This window comes from Lutra lutra, chromosome 4 (assembly GCF_902655055.1).
Source record: "Lutra lutra chromosome 4, mLutLut1.2, whole genome shotgun sequence".
NCBI lineage: Eukaryota > Metazoa > Chordata > Mammalia > Carnivora > Mustelidae > Lutra > Lutra lutra.
In genome coordinates, this window is record NC_062281.1 from 13,445,721 (window position 1) to 13,471,191 (window position 25,471).

At 49.8% G+C, this 25,471-nt stretch overlaps 1 long non-coding RNA gene across 1 annotated transcript in view; it reads right to left on the reverse strand.

Moving 5' to 3' along the window:
• Positions 1-25,471, reverse strand: part of LOC125098913 (uncharacterized) — a 225,727-nt gene that overhangs the window by 60,651 nt on the left and 139,605 nt on the right. Inside the window, exon 4 of the long non-coding RNA XR_007126973.1 lies at positions 20,658-20,784. This is a non-coding gene — a long non-coding RNA (uncharacterized LOC125098913). The remainder of the gene's footprint in view (positions 1-20,657; positions 20,785-25,471) is intronic.

The following is a 25,471-nucleotide window of genomic DNA, read 5'->3' on the forward strand; positions in this document are numbered from 1 at the left end:
GCACTGTCAGGGGCCCACTGTCCCGTGAGTGCCCCTTCTTCAGAGCGGCCGTGATGGTCCAGACCTACATGCACTTGTATATCCGTCTTTCCCACAAGAAGGTAAAGGTCTTTTCATCTGTGTGGCTCCAGATTTTGCACAGGTTCTCAGGGTGTGTTGCTTGAACTGAATTCAACCAAGGGAAGGAAGAATGGAAGGGAGGGATGGAGGGAGGACCCTGGGGATATAAAAATGAACAAAATGCTTTTCCTAAGCCCAAGGCAATGATTGTAGATGAATCGGGAGGGTGGACAGGTGAGCAATCACACCGAGTCCAAGGACATCGGATGTGCAGAATAAAGAAATAATGGAGAAGTCATTAGCTCCGGCAGGAGCAGCCTCCCCACGATGAGCAGACATGAATTAGGACCATTTGATTTGTTACATGCACTCCTCAGCATCCCGGCCTGCCTCACCACAGCATCCCCTGCACATTCTTATAACCTTTGTTCATCATCTGTCCCCTTCAAAGACAAAATTCCCCAAGGAGCAGAGACAGCTTCTCTCTTGTCTATTCCCCAACACCCAGAAGAGCTCAATAATCATTTGTGGAATGGATATATCCGATTAGAGACGAATACACCTTATAATCCCCTAATAGATACAGATAGAGCTATGGGGTGCGAGGCTTACGCACAGACAAAGTGGCTAGCTGTGCCCTGAAGCAAACAGCAACATTATATACCGACACAGACAACTTGCAGCTACCACAATGACAACAACTGATCTCATGGACCAGTTGTGGTCCCCCGGGTGAATGCTCACAGGCTCATGAGGAAGTCAGCATCATCATTTCACAGAGGAGGAGAGAGGTAGAGACACAGAGAGAAGGTGGCAGGCCCCAGGTCACAGAGCTAGTAAAGACAAGAGTTGAGTGACTTCACACGGTGTGCCACTAGAGCACGACCTCAAACCAGGAGAGTCAGAGGGAAGGAGAAACGAAGTCATGCCTGAAAAGCAGACAGCCACCAGCACCAGGCTAGGCAGACCCTGGGAAGAAGGCAGACACCAGCTTTCATGCCTTATCACAATCCCCAGGGGAAGTGCATGCCCAAGTGTGCCCCGCAGCAACACTAATTCAGTGATTCTCAACTACTGGAAGACACTTTTAAAAATACTGAAGCCAGATCCCTCCCCAGACCAATTAAAGCCTGGTTTAGAAGGCATGAGGCAGGGGGGTTTGCAGAAATTGGATACCAGCATTTCTTGCAAGCTCCTGGGTGACTATAGCATGCAGAAAGAGCTGAGGACCTCCAGGTGAGGTGTCTGCAAACCCGCTACCTTTCCAGAGCAGGGCTTTGGCAGGAGGAACTGCCAAGAGGTTGCTGGAAATCAGGTGTGAGTACAAGAAGGAATGACTTGCCTGTTGGCCTACTGTCTTCCCAGATGAGTTATTCATTTACCTGAGACTGTATCCTGAAAGGAGGACCCCTGTCCACTCTGTGTGTGGTCAGGAGTGGCAGGCTCTGCCCTGCCAAGGTGGGAGGCTCACAGGTGCTTGGGGAGGCTGCCCACCACATGCAAACCCAGTGCTCTACCACAGAGGAGCTGGACACCTTGCAAAAGTCACCCAACTCTTGGAGCATGTTTTCTCACCTGCAAAATGAGAATAAGCATGTTGCGAGGATGGAAGGGGCTATGGATGCTGAAGAGTTCACTAAAATGAAAAACAAACAAAACCAGAAAAATACTACCTAAAGAGAAAGTGTTACCACTGCCAACTTGGAGGAAGTCGTGTCGAGCGGTGGGTAGAGCAGAGATCTGGGTTCAAGCCTGGCTTGGCCTTTATTATGAAGTCAAGAAACCACTCTGTGCACAGTTTCCTCTTCTGTGGCCCACAGCACAGCAATGGCATATCTGTCTACTCATTCCCTCAGTCATCCAGCTTGTACTGGGCACCCACCACAAGGTTGTTGGATGAATCAAATGACGTAATACTTGTGAAGATGCTTTGGACATTGTAATCTGCTCTACAAAGGAGAGGCTCCTTGGGGGAGGGCTGTATAATGGTTAACCACGGGCTCATGGGCTTCCGGGTCTACAGGTACCTTACAGGGGAGCATTCAGTGCGATGCTCGATTCCTCCCATCCTATTCCCTCTCAGTGCAGTGTGACCTCTATGTGGATCTTGCCGGCAAAGAGACTGTGACTGCTGTCTGAGACCACTCAGTCAACCCAGGTCTCCATTTCCTTTTCCTCCATTTAGATGTCTGCCTGTTCTTTCCACTTCTCTATCTTGGTTCTGATCTTTGGGGCCACGTAAGACACATCGGAGCTATCGTCATCCTCCCTGCATTTCTCATTGGAGACGATCATCATGAGCATTCACCTCTACCCTCCCAACTCCCCTCCAGTTTTCTCTGTGGGAAGCTGGGGCAGTGCGAGTCCCCTGTCTCCGTTAGCTCAGGCTGCCACAACAAACAACTCGAGACTGGGTGGCTTAACCAACAGAAATTTGTTTTCTTGTAGTTCTGGAAACAGAAGTCTTAGATCAAGGTATTGACAGGCATAGGTTCTTCTAAGGGCTCTCTTTGGGTTGCACATGGCTACCTTCCTGCCCTGTCCTCCTATCAGCAGCAAGGAGAGAGAGCTCAAGCTCTCTGATATCTCTCCTTAGACAGGACACTAATCCCATCATGGGGCCCCATTCTCATGACTCTATCTAAACCCAATCACCTCCCCAAAAGCCCATCTCCATATACCATAACCTTGAGGGCTAGGGCTCCATCACATGAATTTGGGGGGACACAGTTCAGCCACAACACATCCCCCCAGAAGGTTCTCTTGCTCAGAAGAGGTTCCTGCTCAGTAGCACCCATAATGCCCATGAAGCATTAGTTATATACGTGGAGAAAACAAATAGGAATTACCTGCCCTCGGGACACTACTGGTCTAAAGGGGGTCTCTATCTATACACCAGCAGTCCTTGTGCCCTGAGAAAGAATGGGCCAGAAGCCGAGGATAGGAAGTTCACAAGAGAGAACAAGAGGTCTCAGCAATAAGAAAACATCGTCCTGCCCTTTGACTAGCTTCTACTGTAGAGGCGGTGAGCCCTGCGTTGCGATCAGGAGGCTCTCACTCATTCACTACTGACTGAGCACCTTCTTTAGCTTACCAGGATCCCTGCTACAGGCTGCAGACGTAGCCAGAAGCAGAGCAGACAAGCCAGCAGCCCCAAGAGAACAGAATTCTGTGTTCTGAGACAGGCGTGCGATCCTTCCAGGTGGGATGGGGTCATACCCCGAGGACATGCTTAACGACACAACTCATCAAATAATGAGTGAAAACTCAGACCTCTCCAAAGTCAGCCTTTATCATCAGGGGTAATTCATTGGCACTTACTCAAGGATGGCCATGTGCCTTCCTAAATGCCAGAGGATCACTCCCTGATTATTAAGGAGAGCCAAGGGTCCCAGGGGTCCCAGAGAGCTGAGCCCTCAAAGCCACTGTGACGCTGTTCTGGTGCAGACAGAGCACAACAGGACTGGACTGGCCTTCTGATGACCACTCACCACCAAATCCCAGGTTTGACGACAGGTTCACTCCTGGAAAACTGGAATTGGGTGAAGAAGCTGGCAGCTATGTCGCTGCCTGCTGTGCGGCAGGTCTTGGGGGAGGGCTGGTGACTCCCACCCTGGCCTTCACGCAAGTGTCATGGAGGAGGAAAACCCGCCCACAGCTGGCAAGACCAAGGCAACAAGGTCACCGAGACAACTGTTGCATTCAGTAAACCGGGGCAGCCTTAAGCTACTTGAAGTGGGAACTGAGAAAGGACACAGTTTGAGGGATCAGCAGTGTGGATCCCTGATGGGCTAGATGTCCAAAGAAGCTTCCACCAGAGTCCAAACAGCAGTTACAGGGCACCAGCTCGAACAAAGTGTAACTTCTCCTTCTGGGTTCCTGTCAATCTCCCCCAACGTTTAGGGAGAGATCCTTACTGTTCAGCCTTGGAAGCACATTTCCCTTTTCAGTTGACTTTCCTAAGTCACGCCTTACTGAGCGACAGTCCTTACTCAACTCTACTTCGATGCCAGAATCTTATTGACAAGAGATTTAGAAGGACTGGGTGCCAGAATACCCAAAATGACACTTGTTCTTAGGTCTAGCACAGTTTTATACTAAAACATTGTATACTGATATTTATCCTAACATTAGTTTAGAATATTAAAATATTTTTACTAAAATAGTGCGTATTTTTAGTTCACATAGAACTGGAATACTACAGTGTGGCTTCCCCTTGGTCATTTCAAACACTGAAGACATTTGCCTGGACGTCTATGTTTACACTGCTCACATCCACACACAATACATCAGGATGGGCACAACCATTGCTTTTGTCAGATCTGCCAAGTGTTCAATTTTTTAAAATGTACTGTTCAAAATACACGTACACGTATAAGCAGTGTCCAACTCAGGATGGTTTGACTTACGATTTCTTGACATTATGATGGTGTGAAAGCAATATGCACACAGGGTAGAAAGCATACTTGGAATTTTGCATTTGGAACTTTTCCCAGGCTGGGGACATCCGGTATGAGTCTCTCTTGTGGTGCTGGGCAGCAGCCCCAGCTCCAAGTCAGCTAGCGATCACAAGGGTCAACAGCTGATACAATGACAACAATTCTGCTTGTCACTTTCAGTAGAGTCGTCGACAGATTACATGAGATAGTCCACATTTTATCAAACAGGCTCTCCATTAGATGACTTTGCCCAATTAGGGGCTAATGTTAAGTGTTCTGAGCATGTTTAAGGTAGGCTAAACTAGACTATGATACTCAGTAGGGAGGTTAGGTGTAGTACGGGCATTTTTGACTTACGATATTTTAACTACGATATTTCAACTTAATGATAGTTTTGTGTGGATATAACCCCACTGTAAGTTGAGAAAGAACTGTATACGTACGTGTACACACACACACACACACACACACACACACACACACCTATTTTGAAAACATCACAGAGCTCTTCAGACAAAAATGTCTCAGAGTTCAATTAATGTTTGCTCTTTGGGTGCAATGTGACAGGAAAGATCTGAAAACAAAACAAAACAAAACAAAACAAAAAACAATCAGGGACACCAGGATGGCTCAGTCAGTTAAGCCACTGCCTTCGGCTCCGGTCATGATCTCAGAGTCCTGGGATCGAGTCCTGCATCTGGCTCCTTGTTCAGCAGGGAGCCTGCTTCTCTCTCTGCCTCTGCCAGCTGCTCTGTCTGCTTGTGCTCGCTCTCTCTCTGACAAATAAATAAATAAAATCTTAAGAAAAAAAAAGGGGGGGGACTATTCAGAATTTTTAATATAATGGTATCTGTGTCTTACCCAGGACTTATAGAATAGGCACTTCAATGTTGCAAATGTTTTAAAAGACAGATGCCTTGTTATGTGATGGTTTTATTATAGCTAAAACAACTTCTGATCATAGAATTTCTTAAAATTTTGTCATTTCTTTTACCATACTTACCAAAAGATGACGATTCTTTTTGTTGAAAGACTGAACTTTTCCCCTTCTTTTCCATAGCCTTTGGTTGAAAAACAAAACAAAACTGTTTCTACTAATGAAGTAAGCAGACGTCTAATATTTTATATGCTTTTCAGCTGTGTAATTTAATATTGGGATACTTCATTATTAGCTTATGTCATTGATAAAGCGGTGATGTGTATGAATATGAGTTGAACCATATACTTCTAATGTCTGGGAAGACGCAGCAATAATGCTGTGGGAGAAATACTTTGGCAGTGTTCCCTTGCTCGCAAAAACCTAGTGCAAGAGCTTAACTATCTAAGCGCATGCTGAATGAAAAGAACACACAGAGGGGACTTAGCTTCACTCCTAGACAAACCTGTGGATTTCAGGCCCCCATCCCACCAGGAGATCCTAAACCTCATTGGGTGGCTGCCAGCATAAAGCCTGGGAGTGCCTGGCATTTGGTCCAGCACAGTGAAGGCTGGATAAAGACACTTACAGGTTCTATTTCTACTATTTTCATCATCATCATAATAATTACCAAGAAAACCGTCCACGGAAACAACATGCCAGAACAAGGCAAAGAACCTAGAACACAAAAGTGGGGCCAGCATTTAGGAGCTATGGGAAGTCATGGGGCAGCTCAGTGAGCAGAAAGAAGCAAAGACAAACCATTCTGGACAATGACCCCGAAGGAGTAAGGGACAGGCAAGGGGCAAGGGACAGTTCCTGCAGGAGCTAATCCAGTGAACCCACCAGAGCCTGCAGGCACACCTTTTGCATCAGTTTCCTTATTGTTAAATTGGAACAATGTGACCTAGCAGTGGGGAGATTACATTAGTCAACTTGTAATAGCTCATAGCACAGGGTAGAGCTTCAAGAGATGTTACTTTTGTTCTTGCTTCTTCCTTCTTGAATCAAGAAGCGTTGGCTCTAAAATGGGAAAACTAACCTATACATAAACATAAATCCAAGTAAATGAAATTTTACATAAACCACAAAAGCCTAGTAGTGATTATTAAAAGTCCCTGGGAGGAACTGATCACAGTTCACCAATTAATTGGGTTTAAAGATACCAAGCATCACTTAACCAATCATTACTACGTCAAGGAGCAAATATGATGACTGTCACTTGGCAAATTTCTAATTTATACTCCTCTGGGAAGACCGGAAGAACATGCACTCGGGCATCAAGTTCTCCCCTCAAGTTTTCAAGGGTGAACAACTGCCAGCTTCCTTGGGTAGAGGTAAGATGAGTCAGCTGGTTTAATGATTAACCAGCATGGACTGCAGGCGCACCTACCCCAAAGCATCTCCAACCAACGGATATGTTAAGGATCAGATGGAGGAAGGCAGAGAGTGGACTGAAAAGTGGGTGAGTGTTCACTGGGTAGACCTTTTGCTCAGCACTGCTTGTGTGCAGGGACCTGCCACTGAGACTGAGCTGGATGGGGGTCATCAGAACTAAACACATGTGTGCAGAAGCACATCCACACACAACCCATGTGCTCACAACTTTTCCATTCTAGGAGTAAGACATGCTCTTTAAAAGAAAAAAAGAAAGAAAGAAAGAAAGAAAAAGTCAGACTCAAAGCTCCTGCTTTCTCACAACTTCCAATCACATTTCCCAGAAATGTCTGTTAACAAGAAGTACGGACCCTTCTCAGAACTTCTCCCATGTGCTGATAAAAATGTGTGTGTCCTCTATTGTTCTGTCTTGTTACAAAACATGCCTGTGTCCTCTCTTGTTCTGTCTTGTTCTGTCAGATATGTTACAGTCCTTACAAAAGCGGGCTAACTCTATGCAAAAAGTACAACGACTATTATTCAATTGATTCCGGACACCTATCCATATTAGTATATATAAATTTATCTTACTTGTACTTAAATGTCTTTTTGGCTTTTTAAAATATTTATTTATTTAGTTAGTTAAAGATTTTATTTATTTATTTACAGAGAGAGATCACAAGTAGGTAGAGAGTCAGGCGGGGGCGGGGGGAAGCAGGCTCCCTGCTGAGGAGAGAGGCGGATGCAGAGCTCAATCCCAAGACCCCGGGATCATGACCTAAGCTGAAGGCAGAGCTTTAACCCACTGAGCCACCCAGGCGCCTCTTTTTTTTAACTTTTCATTTCAAAATAGTTCCACACTTCCAAAGAGAGTTTAGAAATACAGTGAATTCCCACAGCCTTGAAACTTCTCAGTACAGATGCAGTACAATTACCAAGTTTTATCAAGAAATTAACATTAATTGCTTAATCCAGAGACTTTATTCCAATTTTACTAATAGTGGCTTTTCCAACCCAGAATCTAGTCCCAAGTCACATATGGCATTTATCTGACATGACCCTTAGTCTCCTTCAACCAGTAATCATTCCTTAGTCTTACTGTGTCTTTCATTTTTGAAGAGTACCGAGCCGCTATTCTGCAGAAATGTCCCTCAATTTGGTTCTGGCGGCGATTTCCTCATTACTAATTTCAGCATACGGGCTTCTGGCAAGAATTCCCACTGAGGCAGCGGCTGACTCCAGGGCTGGGGGAGGGACGGACAGGATGAGACCGGAACCTACTGCGGTGCCAAGAAGTAAGGCAATGCTCAAAAGACGATGTCCAAAGGACACAGAGCTCAACATGAAGGACACCCCAGTGGCCAGATCTAGAAAAAACTGAGCAAAACAGTAATTGTTGTTACCAATAGTAACCAATATAATAAAAATGCATGAGTTCCTACCAAAATGAAAAATTTTTTTGAGTAGAAAAGAAAGGAAAGCTCTTCTGTACATTAGAATCCCAAGTGATAAATACAGAAATAATGAGGCAGACGACTGTGAAGCAAGCACCAACAGTTGAACAGTTTCAGGCAAATAATCAATGATGGGTGCTAAAATTAGTCAGGTAAAAGTAAAATGAGAAACCCACTATTTACATAGTTTTAAAGTATCTCCCAATAAGATACTTCTTAATAATAAAGAGAAAAAATAGTGACTTTACAGTGGAGACACCGGCCAGACACCAGGTTGACCTTCATCAAGTGATCAAGGTCAATATTCTCAGGGATGGGACAAACCAGAACCATGTACCTCCTGATCGGATGCACTGAGGAGGACACAACAGCTCACTCTTCTTGGGGACCGCTGAGCAGGGCACCATCTAGCAGTGAGGCTATCTGCCACGTTCTGCCATTTTATCAGTGCTGTCACAGGAGAACCTTTTGCAACGTGTTCTGCTGCTCCTCCAGGACCGGCTCATCAGACGTGCACCCGCTCAGCACTTTAAGACGTGCTGCCGAAACTTCCTTCAACAGAGCTGGTCTGATTCATCACCACCCCGGCCCCCAGCACAGCTGGAGAGCACCCACTTTCTCTTGCCAACGTTCATCGCCACAACTTGCAGAACGCCTGATGAAGTAACTAAGGAAACCGGCTCTGGCACGCCAACGCCGGGGTAAGATGCCGGGAGCAGGAGCCAGGAGAACAGGGAGCATGGGTGCATCTGGCCACGGAGGGATTTCACAAGGGCCGGACTCCAGGCCACGCACATGCACAAAAAACACGAGGGAGAGGGGCTCTCCCATAGCTGCAGGATGCCCCACTCGTGGGCTACTTGGGAAGGACTCAAGAGCTTGAATCTGTACCAATCCCCACCGGGCCTCAGCTCCAGACTTTACAATAACAAGTCTCAAACAATACCGATGTAGTAACGAAGTTTCCCAATCAAACCTGCTCGTGGTAACTCCCAACATTTGTGTTGTGTTTTTTTTTTCTTTTAATAAAGATTTTATTTATTTATTTGACAGAGAGAGATCACAAGTAGGCAGAGAGGCAGGCAGAGAAAGAGGGAAGCAGGCTCCTCGCAGAGCAGAGAGCCCGATGCGGGGCTGGATCCCAGGACCCTGAGACCATGACCCGAGCCGAAGGCAGAGGCTTTAACCCACTGAGCCACCCAGGTGCCCCTGTGTTGCGTTTTATAACGCGCTTTATGTCACTCTGTGGACATTTCATAACAGTGAGAAGAGCAACACTCCCTGTACAGGTAACAGAGAACAGACACTCAGTGAGAGGAAGTAACCTGGCCAGAGTCAAACAGTGCGTGGAAGAGAGAAGTGGCTGGAATCTGGAAGCCTAGGTCAGAGGTCATCTGGAGAGCAGTGGTTCTCCTGGCCTGGACTACTATGGGGCTGAGGGCCCACAGACAGTCACTCATTCCCTCTCCACACCCACCTGACGAGGCCAGTGTCATGATTAGCTTCATTTTGCAAAAAGGAAAGACTGGGATTTTGCCAAAGTCCTTGCCAGCAGTAAGGGACAAGCTGAGGACTCCCACCAGTTTATGAGACCTGTGATGGTCCTGCAGGGCTCTTACCTATGACTAGGAAGACCTTGCTTCCTCCCGACTGTGCCCTGGGCAGTGAGCAAGGAGGGGAGAAGCAGAACTTGTTCATGCTGCCTCCTGCCTTCTCTGAGATGAAGAAAGGGTGAGAAAGGGGAAGCACTAGCCATGGGGGACAAAGCCCTCCTCTCTCCACCACATGACCAACCCAATAAATTCTCAGTCATGATTACCTGCTGTATACAAGCTGGCTGGACTCCACAGCCCTGCTTTACGAGCTAGTCTGGAGCAAGACAAATCCATGAATAAAAATCCAAATGATAGTCAATACCCAACAATGACATCAGTGATGGTGAGACAAGACACACAGCTGGATGATAAATCAAAGGGCTGAGAAAGACGGCCTGGGAGGCCTCAAGGACGGTGGCACCCACAATGAGCCCTCCACAGTCCCCCTGCCTCACTGGAGCAGGGGTGAAGGAGCCATCGCTGCAGGGCAGGGCAGGGACGGGGGCAGGTGGGCAGAAGGGAAGACGGCCTGCAGCTACTAAGCACCTACTTAGTGAAGGCACTTACCCTTTCCTAATAGCCCCCTAGGCAGGCATTATCCCCATGTGGACATGAAGAATGACAAAGGCATCTGTAATTTGGAAAGGGAGGCTCAGAGAGGGTGGTTAACTTGCCCAAGGCACCCAGGCACTGATGATAAAACAAAATAAAATACAAAGTGATAAAAATGCGGGATAAAAACCAGGTATAGCTAGAAATCAAGTCGGGGCCTAAGCAGGCTCCAGGTTTTTGGTGTAATTCACAAGACCCAAGGGCACTGGGCTGTATAATAAAATCCAGAAGATGTGACATGCTGTGGACTGTCTCCCCAGAAATGCATATGTTGAAGTCCTAATCCCCAATGTGACCGTATTTGGAGCCAGGGCCTTTATGGGGGTAACCAGGGATAAATGAGGTCATAAAGCTGGAGCCAGATCCAAAAGGACTAGTATACTTATATGAAGGGGCAGCATAGAGCCTGTGTACTCTCTCTCTCTCTCTCTCTCTCTCTCTCTCTGTAAGGAAGCAAGAAGGTGCCCATCTGTGTGCCAGGAACCGACTCTTCACCAGAAAATGAATCAGCTGCACCTTGATCTTGGACTCCTCCGTGTCAGAACCGCAGAAAATAAACGTCCTGTTGTTTAAGCTACCCACTCTATAGTATTTTGTTATGGCCATCCAAGAAGACTGTGACTTGGCCGGTCCATACATCAGACCGGTGGCCTGATTGCTGTGTTCTTGGAGTATGCCCTCATCACTAGTGTTTGAGCACAGCCCCCAAATTCTGCATAAGTATTTGTCATTTGTACACATAAATGCCTGTATTATGATAAAACATACACAAATGAAGCCATTTTCTAAGAAGGGAATAAAATAAAAACAGACGTAACCTTTTCTTCATAGGCCCTGTTTCAGGTTGAACTGTGTCTCTAGAAAGACATGTTACAGTCCTACCTCTCCAGTCCCTGTGAATGTGAGCTTATTTGATAATGGGTCTTTGTAGAAGTAGTCAAGTGAAATGAAGCCACCCTGGATTAGGGTGAACCTAATCCTTATAAGAAAAGGGAAATTTGAGTACAGCCATATCAGAGAGAAGCCCACGGGAGGCTAAGGCACAGGTAGGAGAGCTGCAGCCACAAGCCAGCAAAGGCCAAGGACCGCCAGATGCCACCAGGAGCTCAGAGAAGAGAAAGGACTTTTCCCTAGAATCTTCAGAGGGAACATGGTCCCGCCGACACCTGATTTCAGGCTTCTGACTCCAAGAACTGAGAGAGAATAAACTTCTGTTGTTTTCAACCACCTAGCTGGTAGTCATTTGTCACAGCAGTGCCGGCAGACTGACACCACTGCCAATAAATCCATGAGGACGGTGAATTCAGACCAAGTACCGAGACAAGGGGCAAATCACATGCGAGAGTCATTTCAGTGTCAAGGAGACACTCCTCGGTGAGTGGCCATGGGAAGTGTGAAGGGCCACAGTAAGCATACCAGAGGCGGCCCAGAGGAAACCCCCTGAGAAGCCCCGGCCCACATGTACTCCCCAGGCCAGCCTCACTTCCCCGTCAGCCCTGCCCTGGTCTATTTCCACGGGGCTGTTTACACCCCGCACAGGCACATGCCCCTGCAGACACAGAGAAGCCCAGCACACCCTGGGGACCGGTGCTTACAGCGGAAAACCCGAAGCATCACCCACCCCGCTCAGCAGGCTGTGGAGATAGGCTGCCGGCGAGCCCCCCGGGAGTGCCCCTGGTCGTGGGTGGCAGCAGGAGGAGGTGAAGACGGCCACCAGCGAGTGTCAGCGGCAGGCCTTCCGGGCACGGAGGACGCAGGTGGGCGGTGAGGCAGCCCACTCTGGGCCTCGAAGTCACAAGTTTGGAAATGTGCTCCGAGCTCAGTTGAGCAAAGGGGACAGGAGTGGGAAATACAAAAATATACCTTGTGTATTAATCAGGGTTCGACCTGGAGAGGAAGTCTATGTGTGTTTCAAGAGGCAGAATTTCAGATTAAGCAGCCATTTACCGAAAGGCCAAAGGGAGACCCTGAGGCATCGGGGAAGCAGTGGCTGCTTAGAGTAGTATGTCCCCTTAGGGAGGGCTGCAAGAGCGGGATGATGAGAAATCCCGCGGGCCCGGGCGGGGGTCGCGGCTGCGGGTGTCATCTCTGAGAACAGCCAGTGAAGCTGCTTTCCAAAGTGTGGAACCAAAAGGAACCCGCGCACACGGGACGCGACTGTTGCTCTCTGGACCAAGTGCTGCCGCCGTTACCACGTCAGGAACAGCGGCGAATGGCAAGGTGCAAGGCCTCTGCCCTCCCAGGCTTATGGTCCCCCTGGAGCCATCAGATCTGGCCATGATGGGTCATGGGCTGGCCACTGCTCCCTTGACAGTGGGCATGCACAGGGGCAAGAGTCAAAGTTTTACAAATAAGCAGTCAGGCACAGACCCCGGGCAACCCGGCAGGACACTGACCTGAGCTGGGCAGCTGGGCAGCCAGGCCCGGTGTGCTGTCCAGTTCCCCAGCAAGCCCTGATGCCTGCCCAGCAGGCCCACACCACTGATTCCCATCGCCTGCCTGGCCCTGGAGGCACATGAGTTTGAGACAGCTGGCAGGAAAGGGAAGCAGGGAGGGCAGCCCGCACTGTATGTGAATGCCCTCATTCCCCTTCAGTGTGTGGCAAATTCTAAGAAAGCGGGGCATGTGTCTTGTCCACTGCTTTATTTTCCCGACAACCTCAGGAACCAAATGGACGAATCCTCTCCTGGTTTTGGGGGGCTGTGTGAGTCCCTGCTGAGGTGACACAGCACTTCCCTCATGGGTTTGGTCTACTTAAGAGAAGCAGACAAATATTCTATTAAAAAGGGGGGGGGTGGGCACATTCTGATGTGGTAAGCCAATGGGCTTGGGAGTGTGGGCGGAGAGGGCATGAAGCAGGGCTGACATGGGGAAGGCTTCCTGCAGGAGGACAGGAAGGCCAAGGGGCCAAGAAGGGGACACAGGCCCAGGGAGAAATGAGAAAGGTCGATGTGCACATGATGGCATCCTGGTCTACATGTACTCTGGGCAGGACACGTCTCTGAGTCTCTGTCGCATGTGTCCAGATCATCGTCGCTTCTGCGCATGAGACCACACTGCCCACAGGGAAAAGTCCAGTGTTCTCAGCCCACGGCTCTCTGCCCATGTGGACTTTTGGACCTCACCATTCATCACCACCTCTTGCCAAACAAGGTGGCTGGAAAAACAAGTCTGTTCAATAGTATATGACTGCAGTAATGGACTACAAGCTGGGGCATCAGTGGAACTATGGTTAGCTTAATAGGTTTGGGCTGATAACTATGCAAATATTTATATGTGTGTGGTATACGCAGGTATCATACACGTGTGGGTATATGCGGGTTAGTATACATGTGCCGCTGGACGTGGGTTAGTATATGCATGTGGGTCGGTATACACGGGGTTAGTATATGCACGTGGCTGGTGTGGGTTAGTCTACATGTGTGGGTATACGCAGGTTAGTATACGTGCATGGCTGTATGTGGGTAGTATATGAGTGTGGTTGTATGTGGGTTAGTATATACATGTAGTTGGATATGGGTTAGTATACGCATGTGGTTGGATGTGGGTTAGTATATACACATGAAGTTCATCACTGTCTTTGGGAAGGCCTAGGAACAGTGACATCCCAGTAGCTGTGAGCACATCTCATACCCACATCTAGTTTCTAATACCATTTGCTGATACAACAAACTGGGCTCCTTGAGAAAATGGCTGATTCTAGGTCTGGGACAGGAAATAGATAAGTAGTGCCAGAAAGTAAGGAAACACTCAAAAACAAGCAAACAAGAAAGCAAGCAAACAAAAACTCCTATAATAATGGAAGGTATGTCGAATAATGGTATGTCAAAGGACAGAGGAGCCCACAGAAAGAGCTCCCAATGGCCAAAGCTAGAAAACATGTGCAATAAAGAAAGTCATACTGGATTTAATCCAAAGTATATAATCAATATCTTTGACTCCATATGAGATACAGATATAGAAACAGATACAGATATCTATACACATATATATGGATGGCGTGGAGGAAAAATCGCCCAATGGAGAATTCCACATAGTGCGTAACTGCTCCACCACCAAGGGGGCACAGTTTCCTGCTCCCTAAGTGTGGGCTGTACACAGTGACATCCGACTAAGCACAGAGGAGAAGGTAGGGCAGGGAGAATAGAATACAATGGAGAAATGTGATGAATGGCACCATAGCCAGGTGGTCAAGGTAACATTAACAGTGATTACTCAGGCGACAGTATATTGCTTGATATGGTGTGGTGAAATAGCCTTTGCCCCTGGGGTCTTCCTTCCCAAAGCCATCATCCCAGTCCACTGCTGGGTAAAACATCAGACAAATCCTAACTGAGGGACAATCTACAAGGCACCTGACCTACTGGCCATCAGCAACAAAGGAAGTCTGAGAAACTGTCACAGCAAGAAGAGCCTAAAGAAACATAGTGACTAGATGTAGTAGAGTAGATGGGATCCTTGGGCAGTAAAGAGAGTATCAGGGGAAAGCAGGGAAATCTAAAAAATCATAATAATAAGTATAAACTGCAGTTAATAATAGCAAATCAATATTGGTCATTCATTATAACGAATGTGCCACACTAACATAAGATGTTCATAGTAGGGAAAATGGTGTGGGATATGTGGGACCCTTCAGAAGGACTGTCACAATTCCTGGTAAAACAGAAATCTGTTCTAAAGTTAAAGTTTGTTTAAAAATATGTGTGTAGGATATGCACGGGAGAGTGGAAGCATAGGGGGTCCAGGTAAAAATCATGACTCCTGGAAAATTTGTTTCGATGTCTGCTCCTCTGACGACTGTCTGATGCTCCCTTCCATCATCACTGGGGACAGCCAGGTTTGAAAACCCAAGCAATGGCCAGTGAACGCATCATCTCAACCATGGTGGAACATCTCAGGCGTCTTAGAAGAGTCAGGCTACAATGTATTTGGTGCTCAGAGCAGCTCGCTGGGCAGCGAGGAAACTGAGGTTCAGAAGCACCAAGGCCCTTCCTCCTAGCACAGGGCTGGCGGGTGGCAAAGCAGAGACCAGGGTTCAGGTCTCCTTCCTGGGTCCCTTCTGCTCCACCTCTCCAGCTGAGGCCAGTCCCGGGCACAATTCCCTCCCATCCCAGCAAGGGCAGGGCTGACACTCAGGAAAGAAGCAAGCTCAGAGAGGATGTCATTTAAATTGGTTTTTCTTTTTTCTTTTTTTTTTTCCCTCTTACTTTTATTTTATGAAACTTTCCCTTAATCCAACCTCTTTAAAGCTCCCTCCCCCATCTGATTTCCCACAGGCACAAAGCCAGGGGGCCTCTGGTCTGCAGCAGCACAAAAATGGCACGAGTCTTTGAGGCCAAACACTGTACGATGCTGAAAGGGCCAGTTCCCTCATTTTAATAAAAGTTTTATTTTTGCAGGGAGATTAAAACAACAAGAACAACCACCACCACCTCACAGGCCAGCCTGCATCCATCCCACTGATGGGTGTTTTCTTCCCAGAGGCACCCACCATGACTCGTTCCGCCAGAGTGACGAAACGGGAGAGAAAATGGCTTGGAGCAGAAGAATGGGAATTCCAGCAAGCTGGTCATTCCTCAGAGTGACAATGGGGACCCAGAGGGCAGCAGTGCGGGGCTTCTGGAAGCAACCAGAGGAACCAGGCCACAAGACTGCTGTGTGCCATGTGGGGCTGTCACTTTGCTCATTACAAACCTAGAAGCCAGCCACCCAGACAAACCTGGATCCCAGAGGAGCAGGAAGGGAAGGGTTTCTTACCACAGAGAATGTGGTACCCAAGCTGGGAAGCGACCTGGAAGGAATCAGGGGCATCTGGGGTGAGAGGTACCAAGAGACATACTAGGATGGGCTGACCCAGTGCAGCTCCCTGTGACATGGGGAGCTCATCCCTTAATCTGATCAGGTCAGGATCCCGCCCTTCTGGCCTTATTTAAGCTTATTCCCTTCACTCAAATATAGCCAGACTGGGATAGACGGTTGTAGGCTGTGAATTTGGGTGAGGTGGGGGCATACGAACATTTAGTTCATTACCGGCACCATTTCTCTGAGTCTCCAGGTCATTCATCCCAGTTTGCTCAGCCTACCATCGCAAGATGCCACCCATGGGGTGACTTAAATGACAGACATTCATCTCTCACAGTCCTGGAGGATGGACGTCCACAACCTAGGGGCTGGTAGATTTCAGTCTTCTGGTTTCACCCTGTCACTGCAGAGACAGAGAGAAGTGACTCTCTCTGTCCCTTTTCTGAGAACATTAATCCCATGGCCGAGGGCTCCACCCTCACGACCTCATCACCTCCCAGAGGCCCCGCCTCCTAAGACCACGGTGCTCTGGGTAGGATTTCAACACATGAATTTTGGGAAGGCACGGACATGCTGTCCAAGACATCAGAGATCGACAAAGCCAGTCTCCATTCCCAGATGGCCTTCAGAGCAGGAATGGTGGCTCCTCCCTCCTTTACTGCGGATGCCCACCGAGTGGGATGCTGTAGGCTCTCGGTCCAGACTTGTGCCGGAAGAGGCAGGAGGAAGGATGAGGGAGGCCTTCATAAATGGGAAGCCCTAAAGCAGAGGACCATGCTTAGGTTGATTCCAAAGCATATTGGGGAGCCCTTGAAAGAGGAGGGCTTTTCTGCCTTGTTTCCAACTTTCTGGCCCAAACTCAGTCGGTCCAAGAAAAAAATCTCCCAAGCACGTCCTGTGTGCCTGTCATGATGCCAAAAGCCAGGACTAGAGAGAGCACAAGACACTCAAAATATTACAGTGCAGGGGGAAAGTCGGTATACAGAAAGTCGGAGGCTGCTTCGGAGACAACTAAGCCCACCGGAGATATAACGAGAGCCAAGGTGACAATGTCACTCGTAATAATGATCACTTGTAACGATAACCGCAGTGGTTGTCCGTCTGTGCGGCCAGCTGCTGGCCCAGTGCGCCCGAAAGAGTCCCAGAAACTCTTTTGTTTTCCGGGGATGGTGAGGACACCGTGCCTGCCTCTGCCTGAGCCCACGGGGGCACAGCTGAGGAGGCTCGGCGTCTGCTGGCATGGCAGGTAGGGTCAGAAACAACAAAATTAGGCACATTCTCCTTCAGACTTATGAATCCCTCTTCTGCATTTGCCCTCACACTCTGACATTAATCGAACTCTGTCTTCACTACTAAAAATAAACTCCAGGTCAAATGCAATGAGCCAAAAACCTCAGCATGAAACCACAAGAACTAGAGTAAATAGTCAAATGGGGTAATGGCAGAGGTGTTTGGGTGAAAATATGTTTTCTGTTTCAAGCCCAGAGTCCCGAGTGGGCCGGGAGCTCTTTCAGTGCTGCAGGCTGGGAAATACAGGAGGCGACCACACAGCGGTGGCCACGGACCAGGGCTGGCTCCTGTCCACAAACAGGCCGGCAAGCAGGAGCTCGCGGACACCCTCTCCCCCAAAGGTCAGGGCCGGCGGCAGCCTGAGAGGATCTCGTGGGAGCCGAGGGACACTCCCAGGGGAACAGTGGCAGGAGAAGAGTCCAAACAGCAAGGTGGGGGTCAAAGGGAAGAAGGCCAGCCCGTCCGTATGTCCAAGCAGGGGTGGGGATGGGGGAAACAACCATCAGAAGGTAGACAGGTGAGGAGGTAGAGAAGCCAGCAAGGGCTCCCTTTGGCTGGGCATTCTTTTCAGGCCAGCTTTGGGCTCCTCAAGACCAGCCTGAGGAGGGACGGGTCCATTTTGCAACTGAGAGACAAGAAGCCTGGAGAGTGTGAAGGACCTGCCCAGGGTCCCCGGGGCCCTAGGAGGGAGAGATGGGAGAGAATGCAGGCGTACTGGTACCTCTGTTCCAGGACGCAGGCTCACAGACGGCGGGGTGCGGGCAGACAGGCCCCGGTGGAACGACGGTGTCCTCCGGCGGCCAGAACCACACGCACCAGCACAGCGGGCACGCTTTTCTCGGAGGCCCCAGCACAGACCAGCCCTGCCCGGGTGTTCACCACGCTGCTCCTCGGAAGCTCAGCACCCAGCCCTGCGCCATCTGCCTACTCCCAGCAGCTGAATTCTGGGGACGCTCCTTTCTCGTCACCCCAAGACTGATGGGTCAGGCCGCTCTTCCATTCACAGAATGAAGGCAACACCGTTCATGTTCACGGCTGCGGCAGCAAGCGATGGTGCTCCCAGCTCGCAGCTCGTCCCGCCAATGACTAGAGTCCCCTCGGCCCTTGTCTGCACTCCCAGTGGGAGCAGCTTGTTCCAGCCCTAATGCCAGGTGCTCCGGGGAAAAGGGTAATCCCACAAGAGGCTGAGGCACTTTCACCGTACTCCCGCTTCTGAAGTCGGCTACCTGGATCCGGAGAGTGGGCTTCGGAAGCAAACGGCAAGGGACTGGCTGAGTGCTGGAGAGCAGACCAGGTGGTCTGGCAGCGACACTCAGTGTCGATGAGCTCTGACCCCAAAGTGGGCCATCAGCTCCTGACACGGCAGTGGGGACACAGGTGCACCAGGATGCTGGTGCACAGACACCCCAACTGCAAATCGGCTCAGCTCCTACTAGGTCTCACTCATGTGCCACCTCCCCCCTCCCCAGAAAGCCCCCCGTGACCCTGCCCTGCCCTGCCTGTGGAGAGTCTAGAGAACCCCAGGTGCGTGTCAATCTCCCCACCTTGAGTGGAGGGCGGGGCCTCACACTGGCACCATGTGGGTCACTGGACCACGGGGGGCACAGGAGAGGAGAGATACAAATGCACTCAGACACATTTAACACACAAGAGAAAAGACACAGGCGCATGAACACCGTCCTCTGCTGTCCTCTCCCTCTGACGGCCACACCTGTCTTCTCACGGGTCCCCACCTGAACCATGGTTCCATGTTCCGTTGTGATTCATTCTTTTCGGACACCTTGTTTTTTTAAAGAAAAAAAAATTGCAACTGACCTCATTCTTTGCTCTAAGTCTTTAAGAACTTTCTTCTTTGGTGTTCTCTTACTTTCTCCTTCCTCCTTTTTAGTTACTCATTCCTTTGTTCTTACAACATCCACAGTAGTATTAGGTGGGTGTCAGGAGGGCTGTGAGGATGTGGAAGACAGGCCTTTGCTCTAAACAAGGTCATGAGCAACTGGGGGCGCAGACGTGGGTGGGGGAGAGACACGACAGGGTTTGAGGGAGGCATGCCCTAGATCGCGGGAGGAAGTCAGGCACTCTGGTCAGGGAAGGGGGACCTGGTGGGAGCGGAAACACAGAGAGAAGAGCAGACCAAAGACTTGGAAAGAGCCTGGTGTGTGGAAGGAACTGTACATGGTGTAGTTAATGAGTTTAAACAACAACCACCACCCCAGGGTGCCTGGGTGGTGCAGTTGGTTAAGCGTTGGACTGTTGGTTTCACTTCAGGTCTTGGTCTCAGGGTCCTGAGATGGAGCTGCCCACTGGGATTTGCACTCGGCATGGAATCTGCTTGAGATTCTCTCTCTCCCTGTCCCTCCGCTCCTCCCGCTATTGCTCTCTCTCTCTATCTCAAATATATAAATAATTCTTTAAAAAAAAAAAGAAAAGAAAAAAACCCTCCTGTTTTGGAGCATTTCCTTCTCCATGTCAGGCAGCCTGATGAACTATCTCCACCATCTTATTCAATACCCGTGACATCCTCTTGAGGCCAGAGCTGACGCGATCCCTATCTTGTAGACGAGGGAACTGAGGCTGGGAGCAGCTGAGTGACCCGCCTACGGTGGCAAAGCCAGGAAAACCCAGGTCTGCCCGAAACCCCGGGTTTTCACCTCTTCCTTTACCCCAGACAGCCTCGGACTTGGAACGACTAAGCATGAAATGCAAGGGGGTAGGAGGGAGACAGGGATTCTGTCTCCCCCCAAACACCCAAAAGGTGTTTTGCCCACAATGTACCATCTCATCTCCCCAGTGATGCAGTCTCCATACGTCTCAGCAGGACAGGGGAGTATCCGCCCGCCTCGACCAGAAGGAAGGGTGCGGGGTATCCACCTAGGAGGGCGTGGGCTCCATCCCCGGCTAGACACAGAGGGAGAGCTCCCAAAGCATGACACTGAGGCCACCAAATGCCGAGAACCAGGTCCCAGATGTCAGGGTGATGGTTACGGGAAGCCGGCTTCTCAAATCAGCACAGGAAACCAGGCCAAGAAGTCAAGAACCACAACCCAACTTGTGCCGCAGGAGATCACAGATTCCAAAGGCTAGTTTTTGTTCAAAAGGAGAAATCTCTTACCTTTATTCTCCAAATCCCCAAATGGCCCAGCTTTTTTCATTCAGGGAAGGACATTCCCTCTAGAGTACCAAACAGGTACATCTGCTTTTCAGACTGACAGCGCCAAAATCCAAGGTATGATGGGATTCTGTAACCGGCAAGAAAAGGACAGAGAAGTATTAGAATCAAGGCTGACACAGAACAGATTTGATGAGAGGTTCCATTCATTTGAAAAATACAAATGCATACTGACTAGATGTTGAAGGACAAGCTTCAGAAGAGCAGACATTTACTGAGCAACTATTATGGGTCAAGCCCTGTGTTAAATCATTTAATCCTGGGAGACCAGTTTTGATGGCTCCATGTTTCCGAAGTCACGTATGAGGCCAGGCCAGAATGCAGGGCCACATCTTCCTGCCTCCCAAAACCCTGCCCATCGATCTCGTTTTCTGTCCCCACTAAAGCTATTCCAACGCACCTAAGTCCGGAAACCCCAGGTAGAGGGAACAGAAAAACACACCCAGTAACTTCCCTCTGAGAATGTCCTGTCCCTGGATGTCCAGCCCATTCCACAGATGGTGGGGACACTATGAGCCATGGAGGTGGTGTCACACTCACTAGGTTGTAAGCTTTATCTGAGCTGGACCCTGTCATATGGTAACCTGTGACCGGCAGACACCATGGATTACTCAGGGAACAAAAAGTGTCACTTCACCAGGGGTTCTTATTCTAACTGATCATCAAGATGGCTATATGAGGTGGCCAAATGGGGGGTGATGGAAAATAGGATAAGGGGGCCACTGCTGGTCTTACTAGCTCTGGAAGGACCTCTCAAGACACCTGGAGCAGAGCTGAACGCTCAGCCGGGTGGGTGCAGACACAGACTCTTCTCCTTTGAGGAGCAGTTGGCACAACCGAAAGCCACACTTCTGGGGCCCCAGGGGGTTCAGTTGATTAAGCCTCTGCCTTCAGCTCAGGTCATGATCCCAGGGTCCTGCGATCGAGCCCCGAAGGGGGTTCCCTGCTCAGTGGGGAGTCTGCTTCTCCCTCTCCCACTGTGCCCCTCCCAAATCTGCATGTGTGCATGTGTTCTCTCTCAAATAGATAAATATAATCTGAAAAAAAAAAAAAAGCCACAAGATTACGTTGACAGGGTGCCTGGGTGGCTCAGCGGGTTAGAGCCTCTGCCTTCGGCTCAGGTCATGATCTCAGGGTCCTTGGATCGAGTCCCGCATCGGGCTCTCTGCAAGGCAGGGAGCCTGCTTACTCCTCTCTCTCTCTCTATTTGTGATCTCTCTGTCAAATAAATAAATCTTAAAAAAAATAAATAAATCTTAAAAAAAAAAAAAAGATTACTTTGACAGTTGGTGATTCTACCCTGTTCCAGACCTTCCTCCTGAACCCCTCAATTTCCCCAGCATCTTAGCCATCAGATCATCAAGAAGATGGAGCTCGGTGAACACGAACTCAGCATCAGTAAGACTGACAGGTTCTGAAGAGGATTTGTCCCCAAATGTAGGAACAGCTGGAGGAAGACCGTCATCCCCAGCCGAGAGCAGATGTCAGGTGGCCTGTCTTCCCCCACCATTGATTCCTTCACCCACGTCCAGGGGAATGTGGTCACAATTAGCTTCTCTGAACCCCCACGTTGTCACACGCCTCCCTTGGACGTGTTGGCATCATGGACGGACCCACAGCAGCTCTACAGGCCAGGGAGTGCCTGTCTCCTCCCACCCCATGCCCTGCCCCGTTCTCAGCAGAAGACGCTCACTCAGGGAAGTCCCCTTGCCTGGCGATGCACTCAGAAGGCTGCGTCCTCGGCATATCCGCGCTCCAGCTATGGGCGGCCTCCCACACTTCTCAGGCACTTTCTTGTTTTGCCTTACTGTCAAACATGCACTTGCCTTATTGCCTGAAAGGGCAGCAGCCCGGCTCCTGGTTGCTAGACCGTCTGGAGAGGCATTCCAGGTCTGCAAGAGTCTTTTTATGGAGCCCGAGCAAGTTACCCTCCAAACCTCAGTTTCTCATCTTAAAGGTTTGTTCTTAGTCTTAAGTGAGAATCTTTGCAGAGCTCAGCACTGAGCTGCCACGTTGTGAAAACTCAGAATAATTAGCTATTAGAAACACCACTTAGCCAACACTCAGGCCTGAACTTCTTGGTCTCTTCCCAATGAGGGGGAAAAGGCCCCCCCTCCTCCTACCTCAGCACAATGACTTATCCAGCGCAGGGCTCAGCACTCGGGGTGGAGGGAACAAGCAAAGCCCATCAGAATCCATGCGGTGGACCACAACACTCACCCGTCTCCCAGCTGTGCCACCAGCGTTAGACAAGACAGAGCACGCAAGAGGGGCTCTACAACAGTCAGGTGCTAGAGCACCTTACTGAATCACATCAACACCACCACCAACAAGCGCCATCTTCACAGAACACTTTGCTAAGGAATGTCCTCACAGGACCACACTGAGCACCTGCAGTGACCCGAGGAGGCCAGGTCACCATGTAAACCTCATCCCCATTTTACAGATGTGGGAACGGAAGGTCAGCGGGGCTGAGGAGGAACTTGCAGCTGCACCTCTGGTCTGCAAGCTCACTCCCTCTTCCTTGAAAGGGGGGCAGCAATAACACACAACATCAGCTCTTGCAGAAAAGAACCTCTTTCCAAGGCAGCCAAATTGATTAATGTTTTTAATTAATGTTTTAAGCCACACACACACACACGGAGCAATGTTCCATGGAAAACGAAGAGCTAAAACTTCCAAGTTTCTCCTGGGAGCCAGTCCAGCCAGGTGCTCGCTGCCAGAGGGATGGGGGGAGGAGTCCTGAGCCAGCCAGGGAGGTCAGAGTGGGAAGGTCACAGCCCTGCCTCGATACACTGGGCCTGGCAGGCAGTCCAGTCACTTCCCATCCACAGAGATGAGCCAGGGATGAAGGAGACTGGTATAGTACAGGAATCCGTCAATCTCAGCAGAGGAGAGAGCTGGGGTGCAGAGGGAGGCCCAATGTGTAGCAGGTGCCTGGGTCCTGGGCCTAAACGGGGAGGTGGCTGCTCCTTCCAGAACCTCCCGCCTGACGCTCGGGTCCCAAGGACGGGACATCCACCTGCTCTGCAGTGCACGGAGATATGCCGCATGTGAACTGGGGGCTGCAGGCATTCTCCGGATGCTGACGAGAGTTCCCTGATGGGGCCTGGGATCACGGGTGTGGCCCAATGCTGTGTTCAGATGAATAAGGGATTGGAGTGCCTGTGACAGGCAGACCCAGGACCCCATGGTGCCCTGGAGGTGAAAAGCAGACTGGGGCCCAGAGAGGAGCCCTCTTCTGTTGTGCTTAGGGACCCCCTTGCTCTGCAGTGGTATTCCAAGTGAGTAAGTGAGTCCTGTACCCAAGTGTCCTCTACACAATCTGAAGGCGGGGCCGTATCAGCTTCCTATCTCCAACAGGAAGGTGAGGGGCATGGAGTGTGGCACACAACACTGAATAATTAATCAGCAGCTCCACTGGGGGCATGGCGGCCACACTGTCAGGGCAGCTGGCCTTGAATGCCACCTGGACGCTGCATGGGCAGTGGGGCCAAGTGGGCACGCTGACAGCAGCCAGGACCGCCACCTTCTTGGTGCAGGCCCTGAGCCGCTTAGCAAGAGAGAGATTCTGGCCGTGAGAAGAGTGACTGCATGGGAATTCCTGGCTTTAAAATCATCAAAATGCCATCTGTTCACTGCAAATAGACCACAGAGGTGGACTACGGCACCTGAGCAGCAGAGGACAGGATAGCTGTCCCCCAAGAAGCCTCTGAGAGCAGGACCCAGGCTTGGGATGTGTTTGCTCCCTCTGGAAAAGGCCTGGGGGAAAGACATTGACTCAGGTACCTCTGTGCCTCTCCTGTAAGGTCAGCAAAGCTGGTGGAAGCCTCCAGCCTGGCCAGCAGTGATCCCAAGTAACATCACGGAAGTATGGTCAGTAGTGCCCCCAACGCTATGAGATCCAGCAGGCTGAATGCAGAGGCAACGAGTGTGCTCAGGACACAGGTTGCTCAGGTCAGAGCTAGTCCTACCCGCTAACCGCTGTGCACCCTGGGCAGTCTACTCACCCTCTCTGATCATGTGTAAATCAGGGCTCCTAAGAGCAGTTACCTTTCTGGATGGGGCAAGGATGCATGCAGGGTGTGCAGAGCGCCAAGTACAATATCTGGTGCAGTAAAGGCTGGGTTATTCTCAGGGTCTATGTACTGTCTCACTTGTGTTGCTGAGCAGGCAGATCAGACAGCCTTAGATTCAAATCCAGCCCTGCCACTTCTTAGGAACATGGCCATAGACCATTCACTTGACCTCCCTATACCTTAGTTTGCTCATTACCAACAAGTCACAACCAAGGATTACAGGACACGAAGTAAAGCAAGCGGTATGGCGTGAACCTTCAGGAATGAGGGCCCCACCCCAAACTGAACAACACTCCGTGAAGCAAAACTGGCCCGGACTCTTCAAAACATCTAGGTTAAGAACAGCTAAGGAAATGTTCCAAGATAAAGGGAGGCTAAGGAGACATGGCCATTAAACCCAGCGGTGACCTGGAATCGGGGGAAGGGAGTCCCAAGGACATTACTGGGACTGCCGATGAAATTGTGTGTGGCCTGCGGAGGAGAAAAAACAATTGCAGCCATGCTGAATTTCCCGAGTTGATCGTTACAGGGGGTTTCTGTGAGAATGTTCTTGTTCTTAGGAAAGACACGCTGAATACTTGGGATAAAAGGGCATGTCTACAACTTACAGATGATTCCCCCAAAAAAGTGTGTGTATGTGTGTGTGTGTGTGTTTCAGTCGGGGTGAGATCGAACCAG